Genomic DNA, 26,865 nt, shown 5'->3' on the forward strand with positions numbered 1-26,865 from the left:
AAAGAGGGAAACATGGGCTGGGACTTCCCTCTAGTGGCTCTGAGACTAACTGCAACTAACACATCCACACTTTCCCAGGCCGGGTGCAGAGCCCTGAGCCCCAGTCAAAAGGGGAACCTGCACACCCAGTGTGGCAGCACTACACCCCTGAGACTCTACCAGGTACTGAAGCTTGGAGGCCTAGACGATGCGGCCCCAAGAGGCAAAACAACGTCAGACTCCCACTCACCCGCTTCACCTCATCTGCCTCCCATCCCTCCCCAGCTGATAGGGGCATTAGAAGTCAGGAGGGGGCACCCCTGGAGGGAGGATTCTGGCCCCAGGGCAATGACAGGGACCCACTCACCCACTCCTCTCCTTGCTCACCTAAATCCTGCCCGTCCCAGCACTCCCTGCTCCGGGAAGCCTGCTCTGAGCCCTCCCTCCCCCCACCCTCCCCTTAGCTGCCAGTTATCTCCAGAGGGGTACAAGGTAGCTCTCAGCAGCAGGCCCAGAATACTTATCAGGACATCAGTCTTCCCTTCCCCCAGGCCTCCTCCACTAGACTGGGAGCCCCTGAGGGCAGGCTTGAGCCATGTATGTCTCTGGTACAGAGACCCCTGGGCCACAGCCTGGGCACAGAAGCCTGCTCAGTCTGCTACACCAAGCCCACGGGAGGACACAGCCGTGGGCACCCGCATGGGAGGCTCCACTCCCACCCGCTCCATGACCCAGTGCGCACTGAGGGGCTGGGCAGTGGCCCCAAAGGAGGCAAGGGGAGGGTCCCAGGAGTGCGCAGCGTGAGCTGGAGAAGCAGACACCGAGGGCACGTTAGACTCCTGCGGGGGAAGGGCTGGCCCTCAGGTCTCCGCTCCCTGCTGAGCTGGTGGAGGGCTGGGCCTTACAGCTCCCGACAGCTGAGGGGAGGGTGCACTGGGAGTCCCAGAGTCACCCCCAGCCCAGCAGGGACCCACGGACTCCCCGGGTGCCAGCCCCCACCAGCCAGCCCGAGGGTACCTCCCACCCCACCCCAAGGCCTGAGTGCACCAGCGGCAATTCCAAAGGCCCCACTTAGATTCCCACATAGAGGACTTGTTAAGATGGAGCCTGCCTCTGGGGAAATGGGAATGCTTGGGGTGAAAGATGACAAATCGGGGGCCCGGCGGCCAGGCTAAGAGCATACTGTTCACTTACATCTCATTCATCAGGGCTGCCCCCCAGGCCTCCAGCCACTGGGCCTCAGCCATCTGCGGGGGGGCGAGTGAGCGAGTCGGCCCTGAGGGGCCCCTTTGGGCTCCAAGAAGCCTTGGGATGAGAGAAGGTGGCCCAGCAGTCAGTTCTGCCCCCAACCAGGGGCAGGCCCAGCAGCAGAGGGAAACGGGGGTGGGGGACAGGGTGGATACCCACCCCCGCAGCCCGACCACACAGACATGGATGAGGCCCAAACCAGAACATTCCTTGGGACAAAACCCCTGCTCCTGGCTCCTGCGAGAGAACCAAAGAATGCCACCAGGTCCGTCTTGGGCCCAGCCCCTGCCTGGGGAAGGATGTCCAGTCAACTGGGCCTAAAGGGGGCCAGGATGGCTTCTGCTCAGGTCCCAGCCTGGAGGACTGGTCGGAGCTCTCCACACACACTCGCAGACACACACTCCCACACACCACAACCCAGACGCCAGGCAGGGCGCACAGCCGGGCGCTGCCGAGTAGCAGGCTTGGCGCCAGGGCCCAGGAGGGCGGGGGTGCGGTGTGAGTAATGGCGGGTACAGGATGCACCCGAATCCTGATAAGGGAGAATAATAACTTGTCAAAGATATATATGATATGTGCTTGCTTTCCCTACGGAATATCTATGGGGCTAATTCATCAAGCCGGCGGACTGGATGGAGACCCACGGAGGGAAGAGAAGAGAAGCACGTGACCAGCAGGCCCCAAAGTGCCCGGTGGTGGGGAGGGGAAGTGGCCTGCCCCAGCTGGACTCCCGCCAGGGCCCTAAGAAGCACTGAAACTGGCCCGTCCATGGGTCCCCCGGGTCCCTAACGCTAACGCCAGGTGCATTTTGGATCTGGAATCCAGAGCAGATGTCCCCCTACTTGGGAAGCCCACTGTTTCTCATGTGTTCCTTCTCTCCTCCCCTCCTTTCTTTCTCCCTGCTGTGCAGTCTGCAGAAAGCCTCTGGCTCGAGAAGTTGTAAGATGATCAGAAAACATCTCCGCTTTTGGAGAGGAGATGACAAACAGAAACAGCTCTTGGGGAGAGCAAAGCTGAGAGGGCAGGCCCTACCTGGCTCTCCTTGCTCTCCTCACCACTCTCCTCCAGCCCCTCCCGGCCCGACACCCCCACACACACACCTCAACCTCCCTAAGCTCCCACAGAAGGAAAGAAAGGAAGAAGGAGGGTCTGTTCCCCTTAGTCAGATCACTTCAAGGACGCCGATGCCAGAAAACCCACCTGGAAACCCGGTGCGCACCCCCAAGAGGCAGCTACATCCTCACCAGAGAGAAGGCTTTCATCCATCTACACCTTCACGTTCCCCGGGGGTTGCAGGGGGTGGTTAGAGCTTCCTCTCTAATCCCCTCTCTTCCTTCCTCCTCTGTCTTTGTCATAATAATTTAAAAAAATGAATTAGCTTGCATCATCCCAGGACTCCCCCAGGGCCTCTGGAGGTCTGCCCAGCCCCTGCCCTCACCCATCCTCTGTTCCGCAAGCCCTCATGGGGCATCTTCCCCCCCTGCCCCTCAGACTGTCACGGGGCGCCTGACTCACCGTCACCCAGGTCTGCGTTCTGCCACTTCCCACTGAGGTCAGCTCCCTCCTCTTCCCCCCTGTCAGCTCCAGGCTGGCATTCACCCTCCGCTTGTACCTACTCACTAAACAAAGATTAGAGTAAACAGACCAAGAGGCTGTGGAGCTCATCATGTGAAAATACTGAAACACCTCACTACCCACACCCTGCTCTTTCCCCTCCCCCACCTCCCCAAGACCCAGCAACCAAAGGGTTAACTTCTGGCACAGTTCAGGGGCCTCCAGGACCCTGCCCAGCACCTGGCCCCGCATCCATCCTTGTTAGTAAGGGCTGGTGCCACACCGTTGTTAAACATTGTGATTCCCACCCTGGATGGTGCATCTGTAGCTCATCCTGTAGGAATTACGTGAGTTTCTCTGTGCAAGAATCACCACTGGCCTCCTTCCTCCTCTCCCCACTCCTTCATTCCTTTCCTCCTTCCTTCCTTCTATTCCTTCCTTCCTCCCTGTTTGAGGTCTAAGGTCTCCCTCCCAGCACGCCCTCCTGGCCCTCAGCTCTGACACAGATCTGAGAGGCCACCCACCAGTGCTTACAGCCCCCCTCTCACTCTCCCTCCCAGGGCCATCCTGGCAGTGGCTGGCATCTCGCAGATCCCAAGGGCCAGGAAATATGGGGACCAGGCTCCAAGAGTGCCAGCCCCTCCCCGTCTCCATTTCTCCCTAATGGACAGTGATAGCCCATCCCCTTCTCTGCTCCTCTGCCCCTCTCCCCAACCCACCCCACTGCCCTGTCCACAGAAGGCAGGCCCAGGGCTGGAGACCGCTGGGGCATGTGGAAGGGGAGAAGAGAGGGGGGCCATGCCCCTGCCAGTGCAGCCTGAAGCTACAGAGCAATTAACTTGACATTTTCAAACAAGGGCAGAGGAAGCGGGAGCCACAGGACTGAGTCAGCACATAAGAGAGGCTGGCTCAGCTCGTTAGCAGGACAGGGCTGAGCCAACAAGAAACAAGGTCAGGGAGGAGGGAGTGGGAGCCCCCAAATGGAGATGGGGCGGGGGGCAAGTGAGGAAGAGGGCTGCCGGCCCCTCCCCATCCCCTGGATAGATCCTGGCTGCCAAGGCCAGGGGACCAGCCCTCAGCTCTTTTTCCTCCAGGCAGCTCCTGCCCACCCTCCACAAGTCAGCAAACATTCTCCATGTATTGTAAGTGCTCCATGACTGGGAGTAAAGGTGACAAGACACTCCCCTCCCTCCTGCCCCAAAACATACAATAGAGTTGGCCTCCCCGATGACATCACCAAGGGCCTGGGGCCTAGGAGCAGCACAGGGCTAAAGACGATGTTTGGGGGGTGGCCTGGGAGACTTCATGGAGGAGGTGGACTTTTTAGTAGCTACATTTAAAATAAGGTCGGCACATCCAGTCTTTTTCCAAAAAGGAAACAAAGCCTCTGAATCCAGCCATCTGCTGAGTGCTTTGCCAGGTGCCATGGGCGCTACCCACATCTCCTATGATCCCTACATCCTCCTGCAAGATTCCTCTCACCTGGGAAGAAGCAGAGGCCAGGGCTTACGTGACTCACCCAAGCTCATACAGAAAAGGGCAGAGCTGAGGGCTTCCCTGGTGGCGCAGTGGTTGAGAGTCCACCTGCCGATGCAGGGGACACGGGTTCGTGCCCCGGTCCGGGAGGATCCCACATGCCGCTGAGCGGCTGGGCCCGTGAGCCATGGCCGCTGAGCCTGCGCGTCCGGAGCCTGTGCTCCGCAACGGGAGAGGCCACAACAGTGAGAGGCCCGCGTACCGCAAAAAAAAAAAAAAGAAAAGGGCAGAGCTGAGATTTGTATGTGGATTCATCCACTGCAGAGGCTGTGTTCTTTCTGACACAGTGCTTAGGCAGGTAGGAATCTGCTAAACTGAGAACAGGGGAAGGTATTGGAGCAAAGGCCCAGATAGAAGAGTGAATAAAGTGAGTTCTAGCAACTAGGCTGTCGGCCAGGTTGGAAGAGGGGCTGAGCATGCGTGAGGGTTAATTTCATACATCAACTTGATGGGGCTAAGGGATGCCCAGATGGCAAAACATTGTTTCTGGTGTGTCTATTAGGGTGTCTCCGGAAGAGATTAGTGTTTGAATCAGTAGACTAAGTAAAGAAGGTCGCCCCCACCAATGCGGGTGGGCTTCAACCAATCTGTTGAGGGCCTGAACAGAACAAAGAGGTAGAGGAAGGGTGAATTTGCTCTCCTCTTGAGCTGGGACATCCACCAGAGCTCCTGGTTCTAGGGCCTTCAGACTCAGACTGGGATTTACACCATCAGCTTCCTAATTCTCTGACCTCCTGGCTTGGACTGAATTACAGCACTGGCCCTCCTGGTTCTCCAGCTTGCTGCGGCAGATTGTGGGACTTCCTGGCCTCTATAACTGCACGAGCCAATAAATATAATAAATAAATGGACAAATCTCCATATCCTATTGGTCTGTCTCTCTGGAGAACCCTGACTAATACAGCATCTCCAGGACGGGGTGCTGCTCTCAGGGTTACTGACAAGGCCCTGTGGATATGCCACAACTTGGAGGGATCTCCTAAGCCACTCATCAAAGCATCCTTGTAGACAGGAACCAAGAATTTACCAGAACACCACACTGGACCATATCGTCATAACTGCCAATTCTACTCGCCTTGATTAATCTTGATCCTTGAGAGAGGGGCTATCTCCAAGGGGCTGCGTGTGGTTCTTTCTGGTCCTGATGCTGCTGCTCTTTTCGGGGTAAGGTAAGTTTAGGGGGGAGGCTCAGGAGCCATAGGCTGTGGGGGAGGCCAGTGATGGTCAAGAAATGGGTAAAATCTGGAGTCAGCCAGGCACAGCCATGTCAGCCATGAGATGCAAAGTCCCAGACAGCTGGAGCAGGAAGAGGGAGGAGAGGGATCTGCTGCGCGGCTGAATTCCTGGCCTGAATTTCCCATCAGCATCAAGCTAGGAACCCCCTCCCTCCAGGCCTTCCAGAGGGGCTGGACCACCTGCGATACCACTGCCCCCAGTCTCATGACGTGACCTGTCCCCACACCCCCATCTCTTCTGATCTAACCATGGACAGATTTTTCCCTTTTCTTCATAGTCTGCCCAGGTGAAGTTAGAACATTCTGAAAAAGACTTACTAGAAAGCACAAGGCAGATAAATACAAAATCATGCAATGGACAATGCCCCAAACACATTTGTTGAATGATAAAAGTATTCCACGGGATTTCACCAGAGTAAGTCCGTACGCTACTGCTGTATCCCTGGTACCTAGAATAGTGCTCGGAACAACATGGATGATTACATGATTAGCGCACCTTCGCTGAGTGAATGAGTGCACGAAGGGATGAACGGGCCAACTGAACATCCTGCCTGATGCTAAGCATGGCTCTCCCCTTCACCCAAGCTTGTTTTTCTCACACACAGCACTGACCTGATGACCGCCTGCTGCCCTCCACCTGACTGACAAACAAGCCTCGCCAAGAACCCACCTGCCTTCCTGCCAGACTCCCCCCTCCGCCACTTCCACTCCACACTGCACCCCTCTCACCCCAGTGACCACACCGCACATGCCACCATCTACTGTGGACTGAGCAGTAACTGGCATTTGCTGAGCCCTCTACACGACTCATCTCATCTGATCCTCATGTGCTGTGCACAGGTACTAAAGGCACCCAGTTTGGAGATGAAGAAACTGAGGATAACAGAAGCCCAAGGTCAGACAGCAAGTAAATATAAGAGCCAGGACTCAGACCCTTAACTGTTTCCAAAACCCATGCTCTCTGCCACTAAGAGTAGTGATGGTGGACCCCTGACACCACCAGGCTACCTCCTCCTATCTTCACCAATCATCAAATTCAAGAATATCAGTGACATTGAATTTGCCCCAAAGACATTCGTTCAATAAATACTGAGCACCTACCACGTGTTCAGTGGGTACATAAATGATGGGCATCAGACTCCCTCCCTAGGAGTTGTCATGATCCGTGCGGTGGACACCACCTTGCCTGGGGTGAGTGGTCCCTGAATGGGGACCTCTCATCTCCAACGCTGGATTCTCAGCAGCAGACAGTCAGGGGAAAACCCTCTTGTTTGGTTTTCCTGGCCCCCACCTCCGGCGGCCTGCAGTTCCCAGCTTGCTCACACAGCTCATCTGCCTACCAGGTGCTGTGCACCCAGAACAATCTAACACAAGTGACCTTGCTTCCCCAGGGGGCACTCCAGCAAGTCATCATTCAGGCATCCCCCAGGGAGAAGGTGTTCTGGGGCCCTGACGCTATACTCGTGCAACATCAAAAACACTTTACTCACTTCAACAATGAAAGATACCATCTTCACCAAGACAAAGCGGCATGATTTCCTGAAAATGATGCCCAGCAAGTGAGGGTCGGAGATAAGCAAGTCATTCCCCCCTGGAAGGGGAAAACTGTCCTACATGGAAAGTTCCTGTGTGATTACTGGTCCACTCCTCACTTTGGAGACAAGGACACCTCAGACCCATCAGAGAAGGCTGGAGACTTGTCCCTCCGCCTAAGAGATGGAGCCAGGATGTGGACCCAGCTTCTCTGGTCCCTAATCCAGGCCTCCTTGCCTTATTACCACGCGCTCAGAATTACAGGGAACAGGCCAGTGTGGGTGCTGGGTAGGGCAGGGTGAGGCCAACCTGATGGCTGTCCAAGACATCCTGGCCAGTGCTGTCCTGTCCCTGGGAACTTTCCAAAGAGTGTTGCTGCCACACACACCCATCCCGGCAGCTGGCTTGCGTGAGGCTTGTCTGGATGTGTATGGGGTGTGGAGGCCTCATGTGCCCAGGGGCCAAAGGCCTTCATCTGAGGGAGGGGTCTTTTCTCACAGTCTGGCCAATGCAGAGGCCCGGGGGTGAGGGTGTCCAGATTGTCTCCAGGGACCCACAGTCTTGAGCATCAGGGTTCTGGGGACCAAGTGGTCACCTGCATCCAGGACAGGGGGACAGGCAACAGCACTTGACCTTCCCGCTCCCTCTCCCCTACCCCTTCCCCCAGGTGGGCCAGTTGTCTTCCTCTCCAGCCCAATCCGGGGAGTTTCTCATTGTAAATACCACGCCACAGCCATCCTCCAAGTTCTGGCACTCCAGCCGCACAGGTCTGCGCTTTTCTCCAAGTACCTCTCCCCCCTGATAGCACTGAGCCTCCCCTTCCTCATTTCCTCCTTCCCTGTCTCAGCCACTTGAAATCTGGCCCATCATTTAAGACCCAATTCAAAACTCACCTCCTCCACTGCCGTCTCTCTCCCAGCTCTGTCCCCCCAGAGCCTCTCCTGTCATCATCATCATCATCGAGCCCCTTCCAGTGCGCTCACCTCACTCCATCATGTGTTCCCGTGACATCTGTACATGACTTTGTTTCCTAGCACAGTGCCCCACACAAAGAAAGCTCAAAACTAATTTCTACTTGAATAAGTCCAATGCATTCATCATTATGTTACAGACAAGGAAACTGCAGCTGGGAGAAGTTGGGAGGCTTCCTCGAGGTCACATACCGGCTGGTCAGTGCTAGATCCAGTTCCAGAACCCATCCATAAAAGCGTGATTCCTGCCCTGTCCTCCTCCCCTGACCCCATACTGCCTCTTACCACCTACTCGGATCAAGCCAGGGCCACAGGCTCAGCATGGGTGATTTGTTATTGCAGGCATCGCACATACAGAACAGTATAAGTATGTATGTGCTGTGAAAAGAGTAACAATCACCTGAGTCTCCACTACCTGGGTTAAGACACACAATGTTATTAGTGCCTTAGAATCCCCCATTTCCCCAGCCCCCTCTCCTTTGACCCTCCCCATTAACTACTGGAGTTAACCACTATCCTAACTCTCCTATTAATCATGCCCTAGCTTTGCGTTATGGCTGTGCCACTTTTATGCATCTCCCTAACAATGTATCGCCCTTTGCTTACACAGCTAGGTTTGTGCTTGCTACTCAGTTTTTCAACACTAAACAGGATCTGTGATCTCTTCAATGCTTAACGCTGTTATGTTCAAGTTCTCCCAATGCAGCGAAGTCTGAGCAGATGCCTATTATAAAGTCAGGCCACAAAAGCATGTACAGAGTTCTCCTATCAGATAGCACCAGCTCTCTCCTAAAAGCCACTTTATTTTAGGCACTGAATTAATGGTATACAAATGACATGCATAGTAATGTGGAATTTTTTTTTTTCAGGAAAGGATTCTGTATGTGTGTGAAAAAGTCAACTGCTCAGGCCCTTGTCTTACAGGGCTGTTTTGATCCCAGTTGTCTGACAGCAGGGACCTGTCTTTGTGTTTGGAGGCAGAAAAGAGGCTCCAAGAGGATGTTAAGAGAAGCTGGCTCAGAGGGTCCCCCAGAGCCCTCCTCGCTTCCTCCCAGCCAGCCCTCACCACGGTGGCTTTGGCCCACAGCTGCCCTAGCCCAGGGACCTGGTGGCAGACAGAAACAGATCTACTTTGGTTTCCATGGCAACTGCACGCATTGGGAGACCAACCGAGTGAGCCACAGCCAACGAGGCAGCTGGTTTGAAGGGTGTTGATCTCTCTGTGGACCAGCAAGGCAGAACCACAAGGGACCGGAGGCAGCAACCAAGCCAGGAGGAGCCACAGGAGCTGGGCATATGGAGTCTGCAGGAACCTGTCTGCAGAGCTACACATGAGCAGTGCACATGTGTCCACTCACCCACGACCCTCTCTCACCCACCCACTCAGGCAGAGGCACGTGCTGAGAAATGCACATCCACACTCCATTGTGAACACAGAGACCCATGCTCCCAAACTCAGACACCTGTTCACACCAAATACACCCAAGGTTTTACACCTTGCCCCATTTTCACACTGAAAAACACAGACCCCTGCACACACATGCACATTCATCCATAATATACGATCTGCACCCCTAGAAAGATTCACAGTCACCCCAATACACATTCTCTATACACACCCCCATGCACAGATGGTGCACACACTCACCTTAGACACACAGACCCACATTTACAGGGAGAAACGCACGTCCATACTCACCTGTGTGCTGGCAGGGACACTCCCAGAACATACACATGGGCTGAGATCAGAGCCTCTGAATGCGAAGACTCAGAAGCTGAGGAGCTCCAACTGCAACAACTCAGAAATGGGATGTGGTTCACGGCTGCAGCAGCATCACAAAATCCCAGAAACAAGTCTCCTGGCTTGCTGCCTCATAAACAGTGCCCCCATAGAGAAAGGCCTTTAATCTTCTCTGTTTATTTACTCATAGTAATTCTTTTTTGTGTCCTCCATAAACACCGAAAGGACAGAAATCCAACAATCCTCATGTCATGCAGACTTGGAATAAAAATTTTGATGACAGACTCAGAGATGCATGTTCCTCTTTAAGACACCTGTGTGTGTCTGACTCTGAAGAGGCATGTCCCATCCTGGTTCACTGCTTTCTGGTCCCAAAAGGCCAGGAAAAGAGGCCTGCTGGTTCCGCTCCTAGGAAAAAGGGACAAATTCACAGCACGTGGAGTATCTTGCTAGGCCAGGGGTTAGCTCCTGACCTAGCAGGGAAACCTGACAACCACAGGCTCCATCCACCGAGGCCCTTGAGAGCCAGGGGTCACAGAAGCACTTGGCAGGGGGACATTTTGTTGAGAATTTCTTGAAGCATATTTGAATATTTGTAACATTTATTTCAATATTGTCCTAATGATCATTTAATTAATATGGAGAAATGGAAAGATTATGTACATGTGTATATATTCCTATTGCAATAATAATAATAGCTAATACTCACAGGCACAAAAAGGTCACTAACTGTTAAGCTATTGAAGGGCTTCCCTGGTGGCACAGTGGTTAAGAATCTGCCTGTCAATGCAGGGGACACGGGTTCGAGCCCTAGTCCGGGAAGATCCCACATGCCACAGAGCAACTAAGCCCGTGCACCACAACTACAGAGCCTGTGCTCTAGCGCCCGCAAGCCACAACTACTGAGCCTACGAGCCACAGCTACTGAAGCCCGCGCACCTAGAGCACGTGCTCTGCAACAAGAGAAGCCACTGCAATGAGAAGCCCGTGCGCCACATGGAAGAGTAGCCCCCACTCACCGCAACTAGAGAGAAAGCCCGCGCACAGCAACAAAGACCCAATGCAGCTAAAAATAAATAAATAAAATTGTTTTTAAATGTTAAGCTATTGTTATTACTGTGATTTTAAATTGATAATGAAAATCATCTATAACTTAAAAACTGGGGGTAGTTGAGATGAACCTCCTTATTTCATAGGCTTTTAAACACTTTTCAGTTTTAGCAGCAGCAGGATTAGCACTGTGTGGTACTTTACAAAACAGTTTCACATACACCATCTCCTTTGTGTCCCTAAGCATCTTCTGTTGGCCAGGCATCAAGCTGGGGTGGGGGGTGTCATAGATTAGTAAGACCCAGGCCCAGGCCTCGAGGAGCCCACAATCCAGCAGGTAAGGGGTGGGGGAGGCACACTGGAACTGTGTACCATGCAGCCTCATGTCATCACAAAGGCCAGTGCAAAGGGCAGGAAGCATAGGCAAAGGAATCATTTGTAGATGGGGAAGAATCAGGAAGGGGTGGAGAATCAAAGAGAGCTGCAGGGAGGAGGTCACACTTGAGCTGGGCCTGAACTCACCAGTAGGTTTTGACAAGCCAAGTTCCTGGCTGGAAAGGAGCATTGAGGTCCCAAGCACAGCTGTAGAACAGTGGGTGGTAGACCTGGGCAGCTAGACCCAGGGGTCCAGAAGGGTACAGGGAAGAATGGAGCCACAAAGGTAGACTGAGGCCAGATTCGGAAAGGCCTTGCACGTCAAGCCAAGGAGTCTGGCCCAGCAAATCATCAGGTGTGAACCGGCCAGACCTGTGGTCCAGAGAAACACCTCAGGTACCTGGGTGTCTGACACTGGGTTGTGGGGTATGACTGGGAACCTCGGGGCCAAACCGGAGGGTTAAAATTGCACCCTCCATTAACAGAGCCAGAGCGCAGGTCAGCACCCCCAGCACCCAGCTCACCCAGCTCGGCGCCTGACTCACACAAGGCTCTCCATAAATGTTTGCTGAACTGCACGGCGCAGCGGGTCACGCGAAGAAAATGGAATTAAGAGTCGAGTGACCTGGAGGGCTGCTTCAGGCCCACTACTGACTGGCTCCCGGACTCTGGACCGGCGATTTAACCTCTGGTTCTCGGTTTCCACGCTGGTACAGCGAATCCGATAATGCCCTGACCTCCCTGGCTTAGCTGCTCTGAGGCTCTCACGCGGGAACCGGCTGAAGGCGCTGGAGGGCGCAGAGCGCCGGCCCTGGCGGGGGACCACGCGGGCCGCTGCCGCCTCCCCGGGACCATATGCGGGGAGAGCTGGCTCAGCCGTCAACAATCACCTGCCCCCCAAACTCACACCTGCGCTACATTTCCGCTTAGGCAGATGGTGCGATTTGGCCGCGCGCCAGCGCGTTGGCCCCGCCCTGGACGCTCGCGCATGCGCCCTGCAACCGGCGAGACGCCGCTGGGAGGTGGCTTTGCGGACCGGCGGTCACCCGGAAAGGATATGGCTCAGCCAGAGGGCGGGGTGCATACGGCGCCCCTTCCCTTGCTGGAACAGCGCCCCTTTCCCAAGGCCAAGGCAGCAGCAAGGCCAGCTTCTCCCCAATTCTCACACCGCCTCTGAAACGTGAACAGGGAAGGAAGCTTTCAGAGTTTCCCATGTGGAGAAACTGAGGCTCAGAGAGATTAGGAGACTTTCAGCTGGACACACAGATATTAAAAGATGGAGCCAGATGGAAACCCAAGTCTGCCGAACTCCAAGCACACCGTTCTTTCGTTGGTTGGCACTACCCCGGCTCCTCAGACCACTTTGGCCAATACCTAGTGGGGGCAGGAATTCTTCCTTCACCCAAAGCTGGCTTTGCCTCCGTCCAGCGCAGCAGCCTTACGATTCCCGTACCACCCGGCCCACTCCTGAACCATCGTGCCACCTTGCATACCTGAAAATTAGTGGGGATCTGAGCCAAGCGTAAATCAGTAGAATTAAATGATGAAATACACAGAACTCCTTAAATATATATATATTTAATATATATATTTAATATATATTAAAAATATATATATATTATATATATATATATATATTTAAAGAAATCTGGTCTAAATGCCAAGCCGGGGGCAAGCATATCTATTGGTACAGCATCACCACCAAGGGCTCGTCCGGCCTTAACCGGCACACCTCCCAGAATCCTGAGCTCATCATTTCCTCTTTGCCCAACGCTGGTGTTGAGAAAGTTCTTGCTTCTCTTTAGCTGAAATCCGTCAGTCTCCTTAAGGATCCAGTTGCCCCTCTTGGGGCCACATGGAACAAATCAAATCTCCCTTTCTTTTCACAATCCAGCCTACATTAGGAGGCCGCCTTCTCTCTTCCTGACTCAGCGGCCCCCAGTTCCTTCAACCATTCCTTAGAAGTCATGCTTTTGAGTTCCTTTCTCAGCCTCCAGACACACTCCGGTCTGGTCCGATCCTTCAGAGCTCAGCACAAACATGTGTTCTCACCATGTGTCAGATACCGTGCTATAAGTGCCTTCCCTGAGTCATCTCATTTACTCCTGATGACAACCCCAGGAGGTGGATGCCATCATTATCCCCGTTTTGCAGATGAGGAAACTGGGAAGTGAAGGAACATGCCAACAGTTACAGAGCAATTGACGGAGCAGTCTCTGCTGCCCTCTGCTGTCATTGCAGCTCCAGCAGAACAAGAGCACTGGGCTTGGGGTTGGGTGAGCTTTGCTTCCCACTCTCCCACTTATTATTGTGTGACCCGGGCAAGCCACACATCTGGTTCTCCTGGTCTGTAAAATGGGGGTCGTTATAATGTCCACCTGCTAGGCTTTTTGGAGATTAAAACACATTTTGAGATGTGACCATAGGCCTGATACTCCCCACTAGCTCCCCCTACCCCTCCAGGAGTCCTGTGCGAGGACTCACAGGGACTACAGCAAGTGACCAGATTCGTGTCACATCCTATAGTGCTGGGACCCTCTCCAGGAGGGAGCCAGGTTCAAATCTCCAGGTCCCTCACCCGGCCTGAAGTCACTCTCTAAAATGATTTGTCAAGTGACAAGCAAAAATATATTACCAATTTAAGAGTGTGATTTGCCTGGAACTTTTTAATCCTTGGGCTGTTGTTGAATAGATTAAAGTGTCTGCTTTGATCCATGCATTTAGATGGAAACATAAATATAGCCATCACTTATTCTCTCAGCCGCCAGGATGGGTGTCACGTTGCATCACGCCGGCTTCCCACCCAGCCAGGGTAATGCATGAGAATGACCTTTTTGCCATTCAAATCCCTTTTGACTTTTCTGCTCTGGCCTGAGCCCGAGCTGCCCTGCTGCCTAATGTGACCACAGCTCACGCTGGGAAACAGTCACTCGGGAGAAAGGGTGGAGCAGGGGACGCCCGAAGCCGACAACTTCCCCCAGCTCGGCAGAGCCCAGCAAGAATAAGTCTCCGGAGAAACAGATTTTGAAGAGGAATTTAGTACATAGATCTTCTGTCAGCGGAGCAGACTCCGGCTCAGCCGTTTTTCAGGCTCGCTGCTTATCCAGAAATACATCTATTTTTACATGGATCTCTGGCGAGATTCCCTCTTCCCTCGTGAGGTGGGAAGCTGCGCTGGGAGCCGGGCACGGGGTCGGGGGTCGGGGGGGGGTGGGGGCAGGGCCTCGGGGCAGGGCAGGCCCAAGGTCTGGCTCCAGGACGCTGCGGCTCGGGAAGAGGGAAGCGGTGCCCAGCCCTGGGCCTTCCGAGCCTTCCTCCAGCCATCCGCCCGCATCCTGCCCCGGCCCTTCTCGGGACACGGCCCGGCCTCCCAGAGTCTCCATCACGGCCCCTGCCCTCCTGCGCCCTCTCCGCCCAGCCAAAGCCCCGGCCACCTCCATGACCCCCTCAACCCTGAAGTCTGCTGAGGACTGAGCTGTGGACACCCCCCAGGCCCACAAGTCTACGCAGACGCGCGCGGACAGGCACACAACGAGGACCCCCATCGGGCGCCCACTAAGATGGGCTGCGCCCGCCCTTCGCTGCCAGTTTATTCTGGGCCTGCCTGTTGGCACCCAGCCACCACGAACACTGGGAGCCGGTTCTGGACAGCCCCGCGGATCAGCGGGTGGAATGGCTGGCGGGGGCTCTGAGCACTGTGCTGTGGCAGGCAGTTAGGCCTCAAACAATGGCCTGTGAAACGTCAGAAGTAGCGGGGAGGCTGGGATTGGCAGGGGCCTTGGGCATGTTGAGGGCCCTGGGATTGACCATGCACTGATGGAGCCAAGAGCCAGGGGGACAGTGCTCTCCTGATCCCATAGGACCCTTTGGCAGGAGAGACACCATATGCCTCCTTTCCCCAAACCCCCTTGAATAAGTTAACTCCTTTCACCCCAGGAGCTTTTGTGCTGTGGAGAACCAGGCCCCCCCAGGATAATCAGGGGAGAGAAGACAGTTCCAAAAATAGGAATGACCCCACTGTGGCTATATGTGATGCCCTACTTGGCCCTGTCCTCTGCCTCCTCCCCACAGTCCAGGCCTCTGCTCCCACATTCTGTTCTAAGAAGCCCACAGTCCATGCCCAGCCTGTCCTACCCAAAGGTCCTGCCTCTCCCCTCTCCAGGTCCTGGCTCTGCACTTCAGCCCCTGCTGCTTTGGGGACCTTGTTCCTGAATCATACCCCTCCCTCTCCTTAAAGCAGTGCTCTCTTCCTCTGCTCTGTTTTCAGTCAGCCCTGGCCTTGCCCCATCCCTGCCCACATGCTGACACACAGTGCCTGTGGACCCTACTGAGCCTGGTGTGTGTCCCCACTCTCTCCCTCCACACCACCTCGTCTCTCCTCCTAGTCTCGCTCAGAAATGCCTGTCCCCCCACAGAGAGCAGACTTGTGGTTGCAAAGTGTGGGGGGAGGGAGGGATGAATTGGGAGTTTGGGATTAGCAGATGCAAACTAGTATATATAGAATGGATAAACAACAGGGTCTTACTGTATAGCACAGGGAACTATATTCAGTGTCCTGTGATAAACCAGAATGGCAAAGAATATGAAAAAGAATGTATTCAATATATATGTATAACTGAATTACTTTGCTGTACAGTAGAAATTAACACAACATTGGAAATAAACTATACTTCAATAAAATAAATTTTTAAAAAAGAAATACCTGTCCCCATCACCCACAGCCATCCCATCACCGACTCCTGGCCTTTGTCCCACTCTCCTGCCAGACCTCTGCCTTCCTAACCCTGAGCACCAGCGCTGCCTGGCCTCACAGATGGGACCTCTCCTAGCTGCCTCCTTCCCTTCCAGCTGCCCAGCTGTGCCTGCTCTTTCACTCTCTCTAGCTCTTCTTCCTCCTCCTCCCATCTCTTCTTTGGAGGTCCCCCAGTGTTCTAGCCCAATTTCCTTTCTACTCTGTCTCCCTCCCTTGGATACGACGACGATCTACCCCCGCACCCCCCAAGCCTTCAATCATTGCTTTCATGTGAATAGGTCACAAATGAGTATCACCTGGTCTGACATTTCTGATGAGTGTTCCCACCTGCTCATAGGACAGTTCCAGGTTGGCAGATGCTGTCACCCCTAAGTCACCCCGCCTGAAACAAATGCATCATCTGCCCTCCATAACCAGGACCTCCACCTAGAGTGACTGACGAGTTACCATCTTTCTCCTGTTTGCTAAGCTAGATCCAAGGATAACTCCTCCTTTCCCCTTCACTCCCTCCCGCCCACCCACACGCATGCAGCCAATCATGGAGCAGCCTCTAGTGTTGCCCTCCCAGCCTTTCCATTCTCATTACACCCAGGTTCTAGACCTCATTTCCATCCACCAGGACTATTTCAGGAATCACCTAATCTGTCTTGCCCCATGGGGTAGGTAGGTAGAGTAATGCCTCTCCCAAAAAATGTCCATGCCCTGGTCCCTGGAACCTGGGAATATGTTACATTACATGACAAAAGGGACTTTGCAGATGCTTAAAATTAGGGTTTTGGACCTTAAAATAGAGATTATCCTGGATTATCTGGGTGAGCCCCAGCTAGTCATATGATCCCTTAAAAGCAGTGAACTTTACCCAGCTGAGGTCAGAGAGATGCAACAAAAGAGAAACTAGGAAAGTGGTGGAAGAGCTGCAGCAGAGGGGGAAGTCTGAGAGCTTCCAAGAACAGGATTTGATACACTGTTGCTGACTCTGAAATACAGGGGCCCATGTGCAAGAACTGGGAGGGCTTCTAGGAGATAATGGTGGCCCCAACTTACAGACAGCAAGGGAATGGGGTCCTTCAGTCCTACAACCACAAAGAACAGGATTCTGCCCACCACCTGAATGATGCTAGAAATGGATTCTTCCCAGAGCCTCCCCACAGGAGCCCAGCCAGCCAACATCTTGATTTCTTGTACAACCCAGAGCAGAGAAACCGTTCAAGCCAACCTGGACTTCTGGCCCGAAGAGCTGTGAGATAATAAGTTTGTGTTATTTTAAGCTGCTAATTTTGTGGTATTTACTTTGTTACAGCAGCAATGTAAAACTAAAACAACCCACCGTTATCCATTTAGCAAACCACTGCTATAAGCTCACCCTCGCACTGAATTACCTTTCAGGACTCCCAACCAGATACCACATATGTCCCAAATCCTCAGCCTGATGTTCGACAGTCAGCCTCCAATTTTTATTTGTAGTTCATCTCCCCCACTAACTCCCACTAAAAATACACTAGCCACATTCACACCCTCTAAAATTGCCTCAAGCATCCCTACCTCTGGGTCTTTGCTCACAGTATGCCCTCATCAGGAGTTCCCTCTCCTGTCCCCTCCCCTCTGTCATCCAAATCTGAGCCTCCCTCCTCTATGAAGCCTCCCGAACCTCCAGCCTGAGAAGCCTCACTACCCTGCTCTCTCTGCCTCACCCACTGGGCACTCAGTACACACTGCCTTGTGTTAGTGTCTGTCCCTCCTCGACACCTTTCCCAACCCAACGGCAAGACCCACACCTGTCTTTTCTCTAAGGGCTCCACTGTGCCTAGCACAGTTCTGGGTATAGAGTAGGGATCAACAGAAACCCGCTGAGTTACAAATACAATGGAAATATTTCCAGCTACTGCCCTATTGAGCACTAGATCCCAGATGTGAGGATCTGAGGGATCATCCAGCCTGGACCTAGCTGCCAGGGACCAGGAGAGAGGGACAGAAGCCCTCAGGCCAGGAGGCCACTCTGCTTGTGGTAAGGTGGTAAGGGGACAAAAACAATTCCAAGCCACACAGAGCCAGGCCAGAAACGACCCTGTGTCAGGAGCAGGTGAGCCAAGAAGAGGTCCCCAGGTCAGACCGGGGAGGTCCAGAGGGAATCAGGAGGAAATATCCAATCTGAGCTCAGGGATCAGGGCAGATCAGCCAGGACCTGCAAATTAGCCATTACCTACCTGCCTGACAGTGCAAGGGGACAGCGTGGGCTGTCACCAAGTGCCAGTCAGACACCCATGAAGACCAGCAAAAGGCTGAGGGAGGGAAAAGAGAAAAAAAGAGATTAAGAAGTCAGGGAGAGGGAGGGCTGGAGAGGGGAGCGGGAGAGAAGACAGAGAAAGGATGCGAGGAGGAGAAAGAGGGGAAGTGGGAGGAGAGACAAGGACTTCTCCCTCCATGGCCACTGTGGAAATACCACGGTCCCTAGAATACCCCGAGCCCACGGGGTTAAGATGAGGTGAGGAAATGGCAATACCCCACCCTCCTTGGTCACCACAACTAAGAAATTACGTAGAGTAATTAATCAAAAGCTAATGAGAAATGTGTTTTCTCTCCCAGCCTAGCCCCACATCATATTCTTATTAGCTGAGGTTATTACAATAGTAATCATGCATGCTCCAGGCACAAATTGGGTTTTTTGCTCCACTGCCACCAATTTAGAAAACCATTAATGGCAAGATAAAGCCCACATGGCTCACACCAGGCCGAGCCCGAGGAACCGGCTGCTGGTTCCTGCTCCCACTGCCACATACCCACTGTACAGAGAGGGCACCCCCCCCCCCCACCGCCAAGAGCAGCCATAGCAATCAGGAAGTCTGACCACAAGAAGGAGTCAAACACTGGTGGGGTGGGGCGGTGCTGGGCCTGGAGTGGGGGGGCCTTGGACTTCACACACACACACACACACACACACACACACACACACACACACTCCAGTGCAATTGCTAGGGCAGGGACAGCCCTCATGAAACGAAGCATAAAGGCGAGTTTGCTTCTGGGGTCCAAGTCATCCCAGTTCTCTCTTGAGCCCTTCGCCATTCAGAACCTGTTCTCTAGAAAGGGTTGGCTACATCAGTGGTTCTGAAACACAGGTATGCAGTCAGGTGCTGACTCTTGATGAGGTTTCCACTAGTAAAAAGAAGGGTAATGTTTTCATAAAGCTAAATGGACTCAATTTGAAAGATGTTCTTAATTCTGAAACTGTCCTTCCTATTTTCTTTGTGGTTTTACACACATACGCGTTATGTGTGCCTGTGCGTGTGCGTGTGTGTGTGTAAATGTTACATATATAACCTTACTTGGTAATTACTTGCAGTAGCAAGGGATGGATTTAAATTGATAGTGCACAATTGGAGATGTACTGGCTGATGTAACTAGGAAGAACAGGGGTAAAACCAGAAGTCAGACGGTATTGTTGGTCCCTCTCCCTCTCTCCATCTCTCTTTCATTGCTCTTGTGCTCTCTCACTAAATTTGAGCTTCCTCCAAAGCTGAGATCATGGGAGGGATGACTCCTGGGTTGGCATGGCCAAAGGCTGCTCTGGGCTTATGTTATCCATGCTTAGGATCTCAGAGGAAAGAGATCTTGGTTCTCCCTCAGCACCCCCATGTGAAATCCAAGGCAGGACTCTTACTGTCCCACCTTGGGCCCTCTATATGTATTCTTAGACCAATCACTGTGGCCAGGGACACCAGGCCTGAGCTATGGGATTACTCCTGAGACCCAGGTAACTGTAGCCTGCTGCCCCACTAGAAACAGGGGAAGAGTTGATGCCCTAAAGGAATACGGATAAGGTAACTTAAAAAGAGGGAAGAAGGGGTCCACACAGACAAAGACAATGGACACCACTATACCTGGAAAAATAAAAATAAGATGTCAGTCCTCCACCCCTATTGCAAAAGCTTCTTTATGAAAGTCTTGGGAACTACTAAGTCAGACTGAGTCACCAAAAAATGCCAAAGACCACTCTGCCATGTAAATCTCCCAGGATTTACACAGAAGAAAGTTACAGCAATGAGGTGTTAATGTAGACTCAGCAAACTCACTGGTAAAGTAAACTGTTTCAGAATATCAGAGGGCCTGTATGTAACAACAGAACAGATGGTGGACTCCTCCAACCATTCCAGATATTCTGCACTGTAAGCCTAAAAGGTCCTCAGAGCCAAACTGCTATGACAGTAAGGTGAGCAAGCAGAAATTTTTCTACAGAGGAAACTCCCCAGGGGCCCAAAGACCTCATGGAAACCCACTGAAGTCAGCTTGGACTCATTTCCAGAATGTCAGGCCCCTGAGCAAAATGGCTCTCCCTTAGCCCCCCAGCATCAGCACACCTATGGCTTGTCCACGTAATGGATCAGAAGTATGGTCAAGACATCCTCCCTTAACTGGTGCTGGTTTGGCTAATTTTTATCATTTATTATTTAAATGTTTGAACCTGTTGTCTGCAGCAGTCCCCCAAAATAATAAACAGCCCTAAAACAGACTTGACTTTGAAGTCTATCTCTACTTCTCACTGGCTGTTTGGCTTTGAAAAAAACTCTTTGACCTCTCTGATCCCCAGTTTCTTCATCTGTAACATGCACCTTCAAAGACATTCTTGCATCTTTTGGTGAACTTTGTCAAGCACTTACTAAGTGTCAGGCACTGTTGTGATGTGCTGTGGATGAAGGGGGTCTTCCTAAGAATGCTGGGGATAAGACACACACCCAACATGTGTGATCCAAAGGAGAATGGGACATGTGTCATAAGAGAAGTATGAACCAAGTACAGTGGGCATTGAGAGGAAGAAGGTACTACTTCCAACTAGGGTGAAGGGCAGATGTGGTGGAGGAGAAGACATCTGCTCTGGTTTGGAAGGACAGTTGGAATGTAGTGATGAAAAGGTAGGGCATTTCCTGCAGGGAGGATGGCCCAAGAAGAGGTCTGGAGACAAGAATACTAAGAGTGAAAATAACACAATAGACCAGTTGGACTTAACTGACAACTACAGGACATTACATCCCCCAACAACAGAATACACATTCTTTTCAAGTGCACATGTAATGTTCTCCAGGATAGATCACATACTAGGTCACAAAACAAGCCTCAACAAATTTAAGAGGATAGAAAGAAATTATATCGAGCATTTTTTCCAACCACAACACTATGAAACTAGAAATCAACTACAGAAAGAAAAATGGGAAAAGAACAAACACATGGAGACTAAACAATATGCTACTAAAAAATCAATGGGTCCTTGATGAAATCAAAGAGGAAATCAGAAAATACCTTGAGAGAAATGAAAATGGAAATACAACTTTCCAAAATCTATAGGATGCAACAAAAGCAGTTCTAAGAGGGAAGTTCATAGCGATACAGGCCTTCCTCAAGAAATAAACAAACAAAAATCTCAAAACACCTGACCTACCACCTAAAAGAATTAGAAAAAGAAGAAAAAATAAAACCCAAAGCCAGCAGAAGGAAGTAAATAAATAAGATCAGGGAGGAAATAAATAAAATAGAGATCAAAAAATAGGAAAGATCAGTGAAACCAAGAGGTGGTTTTTTGAAAAGATAAACAAAATTGATAAACCTTTAGCCAGGCTCACTGAGAAGAAAAGAGAGAGGACTCAAATAAACAAAATAAGAAATCAAAGAGCAATAACAACTGATACCACAGAGATACAAAAAATCATAAGAGAATACTAAGAACAGTTATATGCCAACAAACTGGACAACCTAGAAGAAATGGACAAACTTCTAGAAACATACAGGCTGCCAAGACTAAGTCAAGAAGAAACAGACAATTTGAACAGATCGATCACTAAAAGTGAAACTGAATTTGTAACAAAAAGTCTCCCAGCAAACAAAAGCCCCAGGATTGGATGGCTTCACAAGGGAATTCCACCAAACATATAAAGAACTAATACCTATCCTTCTCAGACTATTCCAAAAAATTGAAGAGGAAGGAACACACCCAAATTCATTCTATAAGTCCACCATTATCCTGATACCAAAACCAGACAAAGACACTACAAAAAAAACAAAATTACAAGCCAATATCTTTGATGAATATAGATGCAGAAATCCTGAACACAATATTAGCAAACTGAATCCAACAATACATAAAAAGAATCATACACCATGTTCAAGCTGGATTTATTCCAGGATCACAAGGAAGGTTCAACATTCACAAATCAATCAATGTGATACACCACATTAACAAAAGGAAAGACAAAAATCAATGATTATCTCAATAGGTGCAGAAAAAGCATTTAACAAAATTCAACATCCATTCATGTTAAAAAAAAAAACTCTCATCAAAGTGAGTATAGAAGGAACATATCTCAACATAATAAGGGCCATTTATGACAAACCCACAGCCAACATAATACTCAATGGTGAAAAGCTGAAAGCCCTCCCGCTAAATTCAGGAACAAGAATGCCCACTCTCACCACTTCTATTTAACATAGTGTTGGAAGTCTTAGCCACAGATATCAGACAAGAAAAAGAAATAAAATGTATCCAAGTTGGAAGGAAAGAGGTAAAACTGTCACTATTTGCAGATGACATGATAGTCTATATAGAGAACCTAAAAGTCTTCACACAAAAATTATTAGAACTAATCAATGAATTCATCAAGGTAGCAAGATACAAGATTAATATACAGAAATCTGTTGTGTTTCTTTACACTATTAAAGAAATATTAAAGAAAGAGAAAGTAAAAAAAAAAAATCACATTTTAAATCACATCAAAAAGAATAAAATACCTAAGAATAAACTTAACCAAGGAGGTGAAAGACCTGTATGCTGAAAACTATAAAACACTGACAAAGGAAACTGAAGATGAGTCAAAGAAATAGAAAGATATTCTGTGCTCCTAGATTGGAAGAATTAAGATTGTTAAAATGGCCATATTACTCAAAGCAATCTACAGATTTAATGCAACCCCTATCAAAATACCCATGACATTTTTCATAGAACTAGAACAAGTAATCCTAAAATTTATATGGAACCACAAAAGACCCAGAATTGCAAAAGAAATCCTGAGAAAATGAGAACAAAGCTGGAGGTATAACCCTCCCAGACTTCAGAATATAAAACAAAGCTACAGTAATCAAAACAAGATGGTATTGGCACAAAAACAGACACATAGATCAATGGAATAGAATAGACAGCCCAGAAATAAACCCATGCACCTATGGTCAATTAATCTATGACAAAGGAGGCAAGAATATGTAATGGAGAAAAGACAGTCTTGTCAACAAGTGGTGCTGAGAAAACTGGACAACCACATGTATAAAGCAACGAAATTAGAACATTCCCTCACACCATATACAAAAATAAACTCAAATGGTTTAAAAACCTAAATGTAAGCCCTAAAACCACAAAACTCCTAGACAAGAACATAGGCAGAACATTCTTTGACATAAATCACAGCCAATATTTTCTTGCCTCAGTCTCCTTAGGCAAAAGAAAGGAAAGCAAAAATAAACAAATGGGACCTAATTACACTTAAAAGCTTTTGCACAGCAAAGGAAACCATCAACAAAACAAAAAGACAACCTACAGAATGGGAGAAAATATTTGCAAATGATGAGACCAACAAGGGGTTAATATCCAAAGTATACAAACAGCTCATACAACTCAATATCAAAAAAAAAAAAACAATCAAAAAATGGGCAGGAGACCTGAATAGACATTTTTCCAAAGAAGACATACAGATGGCTAAAAGGCACATGAAAAGATGCTCAACATCCCTAATTATTAGAGAAATACAAATCAAAACCACAATGACGTATCACCTCACACCTGTCAGAATGGCTATCATCAAAAAGTTTACCAATAACAAATGTTGGAGAGGATGTGGAAAAAGGGAACCCTCCTACACTGTTGGTGGGAATGTAAATTAGTGCAGCCATTGTGGAAAACAGTACGGAGGTTCCTTAAAAAACTAAAAATAGAGCTACCATATGATCCAGCAATTCCACTCCTGGGTATATATCCAGAAAAAAATAAAAACACTAATTCAAAAAGATACATGCACCCCAATGTTCACAGCAGCACTATTTCTATAGCCAAGACATGGAAGCAACCAAAGTACCCATCAACAGACAACTGGATTACGAATATGTGATGTAGGGCTTCCCTGGTGGCACAGTGGTTGAGAGTCCGCCTGCTGATGCAGGGAGCACAGGTTCGTGCCCCGGTCCGGGAAGATCCCACATGCCGCGGAGCAGCTGGGCCTGTGAGCCATGGCCGCTGAGCCTGCACGTCGGAGCCTGTGCTCCACAACGGGAGAGTCCACAACAGTGAGAGGCTCGCGTATCGCAAAAAAAAAAAAAGAAAAAAAGAATATGTGGTGTGTGTGTGTGTGTGTGTGCGTGTGTGTGTGTGTGTGTGTGTATACATATATATATACACACACACACAACAGAGTATTACTCAGCCATAAAAAAGAACAAAATGCCGCCATTTGCAGCAACATGGATAGACCTATAGAATATTATGCTTAGTGAAATAAGTCAGAGAAAGACAAATACTGTATGCTATCACTTCTATGTGGGATCTAAAAAATAATACAAATGAATGTATATGCAAAACAGAAATAAAATCACACATATGGAAAACAAACTTGTGGTTACCAAAGGGAAGGGGGAAAAGGAAAGGGACAAATTAGGGGTATGAGATTAATACATACAAACTACTATATATAAAATAGATAAGCAACAAGGATATACTGTATAGCACCAGGGAATTATACCCATTATTTTGTAATAACCTATAATGGAGTATAATCTGCAAAATTACTGAAGCACTATGCTGTACAAGTGAAACTAACACAACATTGGAAACCAACTGTAATTCAATTCTAAAAAATCCTAAAAGTGAGTAGTAGGCTTCCTGCCCTGAATCTGGAGGTCACTGTTGGAAGGGTCTTCCCTTCTGGACCATCCTCTTTCTCTTCTACCATAGCTCTACTCTCTCCACTGTGCATTCACAGGTGACATTGGCTGGACACAGCCAAGGGTGGCATGGGAGAGAAGTTACCTCAGGACCAGTCCCTAAAGAATCTATGACACCCTCAGCAGAACCACCCGCGAACAGTCCCCACACACACGCATACCTCCCTTTATCTGCCTCTCCAGCTTTGCCAAGGTTCAATGCTGCTCATTAGCATCAGCCAGCTCAGCTCTCCCCCCACTCCTGCCAGAGCTGGGACACAGCTGATCCCCAAGGCTTCCTTTCCCTCCTGCAGGGACAGCACAGCTGAAGGCAGAGGCAGGGGTTGGGTGAGGTGGATAATAGGGAGGGATTGGAGGCATCTGGGACGAAACTTTGAATCATAGGCTCAATGAGCTGAAGGCCTCTCCAGCTCCTGCTTGGACTGAGCCTCTGTGATAATAAGAACTCCTACCAAGGAAGTGCTTCATAATACAAAGCCCTTTCCCACAGAGCCTCATTAGTCTCCAAAGAACCCTGGGAGACAGATTTTTTTTTAATATCTTTCTTTTTTGGTCCACTCTAAGATCCACAAGGGAAGGGACCACGTCAGCCTTGTCATTGCTATGTATCCTCACTGCTATATACAGCACCCATTGTAGAGCTGGCGTTCAATAAATGTTGCTGCCTGGATGGATGGATGGACGGGATAATGGATGGACAGGCAGATGGACGGTTGGATGGATGGATGGATGGATAGACGAATTATCCCATTTACAGTTTAAGAAACTGAGGCCTTAGAGAGAAAAAGTAACTTACCCACGACCAACCAGACAGCTAGCAGCAAACCAGTACCAAACCCCAGTTCACCAGCTCCCCATCTGGCACACTTCCCAACACCCAGAACTGTCTCTCTTCTTCGGTTTCTTGATCGCGCTCAGCCAAGAAATGCATCCTTCTGAAGCTCTGATTTTAATCCTTCCTCCGGCAGTTTTTCCGAAACCAAGCTACTGCCAACTGGTCTCCCATAAAAAGAGCAGGATCCCCAAAACCCAGTGGCTCTCTGACCATCGTTCTGAAAACACCTGACTGCTGACTGTGGAGGAAAGGTAGCAGTGACATCCAGAGCATAAGCCCCCATGGAAGAACGAGTACAGACGGCATAGGGTGAACAGAGCAGGGCTTGGAGTCACATAGACTCAGCTTAAAATCCCAGCTCCTTCCCCGCCACAAGCGTCTCCTCTCCATCTCAATGAACCTGGCTCCTAACTTCTCCAAGTCTGTCTCCCTGTCCATACTTATCACACATGTTTTTCTGAAGCATAAATCAGTGATGAGATGAAGTCATGGCTTTGTCTCAGTTCCCTGGCTCTCTCTAGATTCTCAACCTCCTCACTCCTCCAAATCCTAAAGCCCAGGCGTCAACACAGACACCTTTCCAGGCCTTCCATGCCCCATTCTGCAGGCCTTCTCACCACAGCCTCACTGCTCTGCTTCAGGCCTCGCCCACTAACCCAAGGGCCAGGCATTCTTCCTTCATCTTGATTCCATCTCCGCCTCTGCCCCCAAGGGCCATGTCAGGGCCTTTTCTCCTTCAGCTCCTATGTTTCTGCTGCAGCAGCCTACCCTCTGCTCCCACAGTCACTCCTTAGTCGCCAGATAAAACTTCTCTCACCACAGTGAGTTCTGTCTCCTCCCAGGAGGCCACCTCAGATTCCCCACAGAGAACCTAGGCAGGCCATCTGACTCCTGCTGTCCCTGTTGTCCCCTCTGCTTTTCTAAAACCCCCAGATTTTTTTTTGCCTAGACCAGACAGGGGTCCTTCACCAGGTCCAGGAGCCCCAAGAAGGCCCTCAATATATTTTTGGATTTATAGGAACACATGCACATTTTGTAGGAAAAGAGTCCATAGCTGCAGAGTTCCCTGATCCCAGAAAGCCCGA

General features: G+C 50.2%; 1 long non-coding RNA gene across 1 annotated transcript in view; it reads right to left on the reverse strand.

Annotated features, from left to right (window-relative positions):
• The window catches only part of LOC137230894 (uncharacterized), a 270,727-nt gene that overhangs the window by 224,799 nt on the left and 19,063 nt on the right, over window positions 1–26,865 (reverse strand). The window contains exon 3 of the long non-coding RNA XR_010946298.1: window positions 9,756–10,205. This is a non-coding gene — a long non-coding RNA (uncharacterized lncRNA). The remainder of the gene's footprint in view (window positions 1–9,755; window positions 10,206–26,865) is intronic.

Source organism: Pseudorca crassidens, chromosome 9 (genome assembly GCF_039906515.1).
Source record: "Pseudorca crassidens isolate mPseCra1 chromosome 9, mPseCra1.hap1, whole genome shotgun sequence".
Taxonomy (NCBI): domain Eukaryota; kingdom Metazoa; phylum Chordata; class Mammalia; order Artiodactyla; family Delphinidae; genus Pseudorca; species Pseudorca crassidens.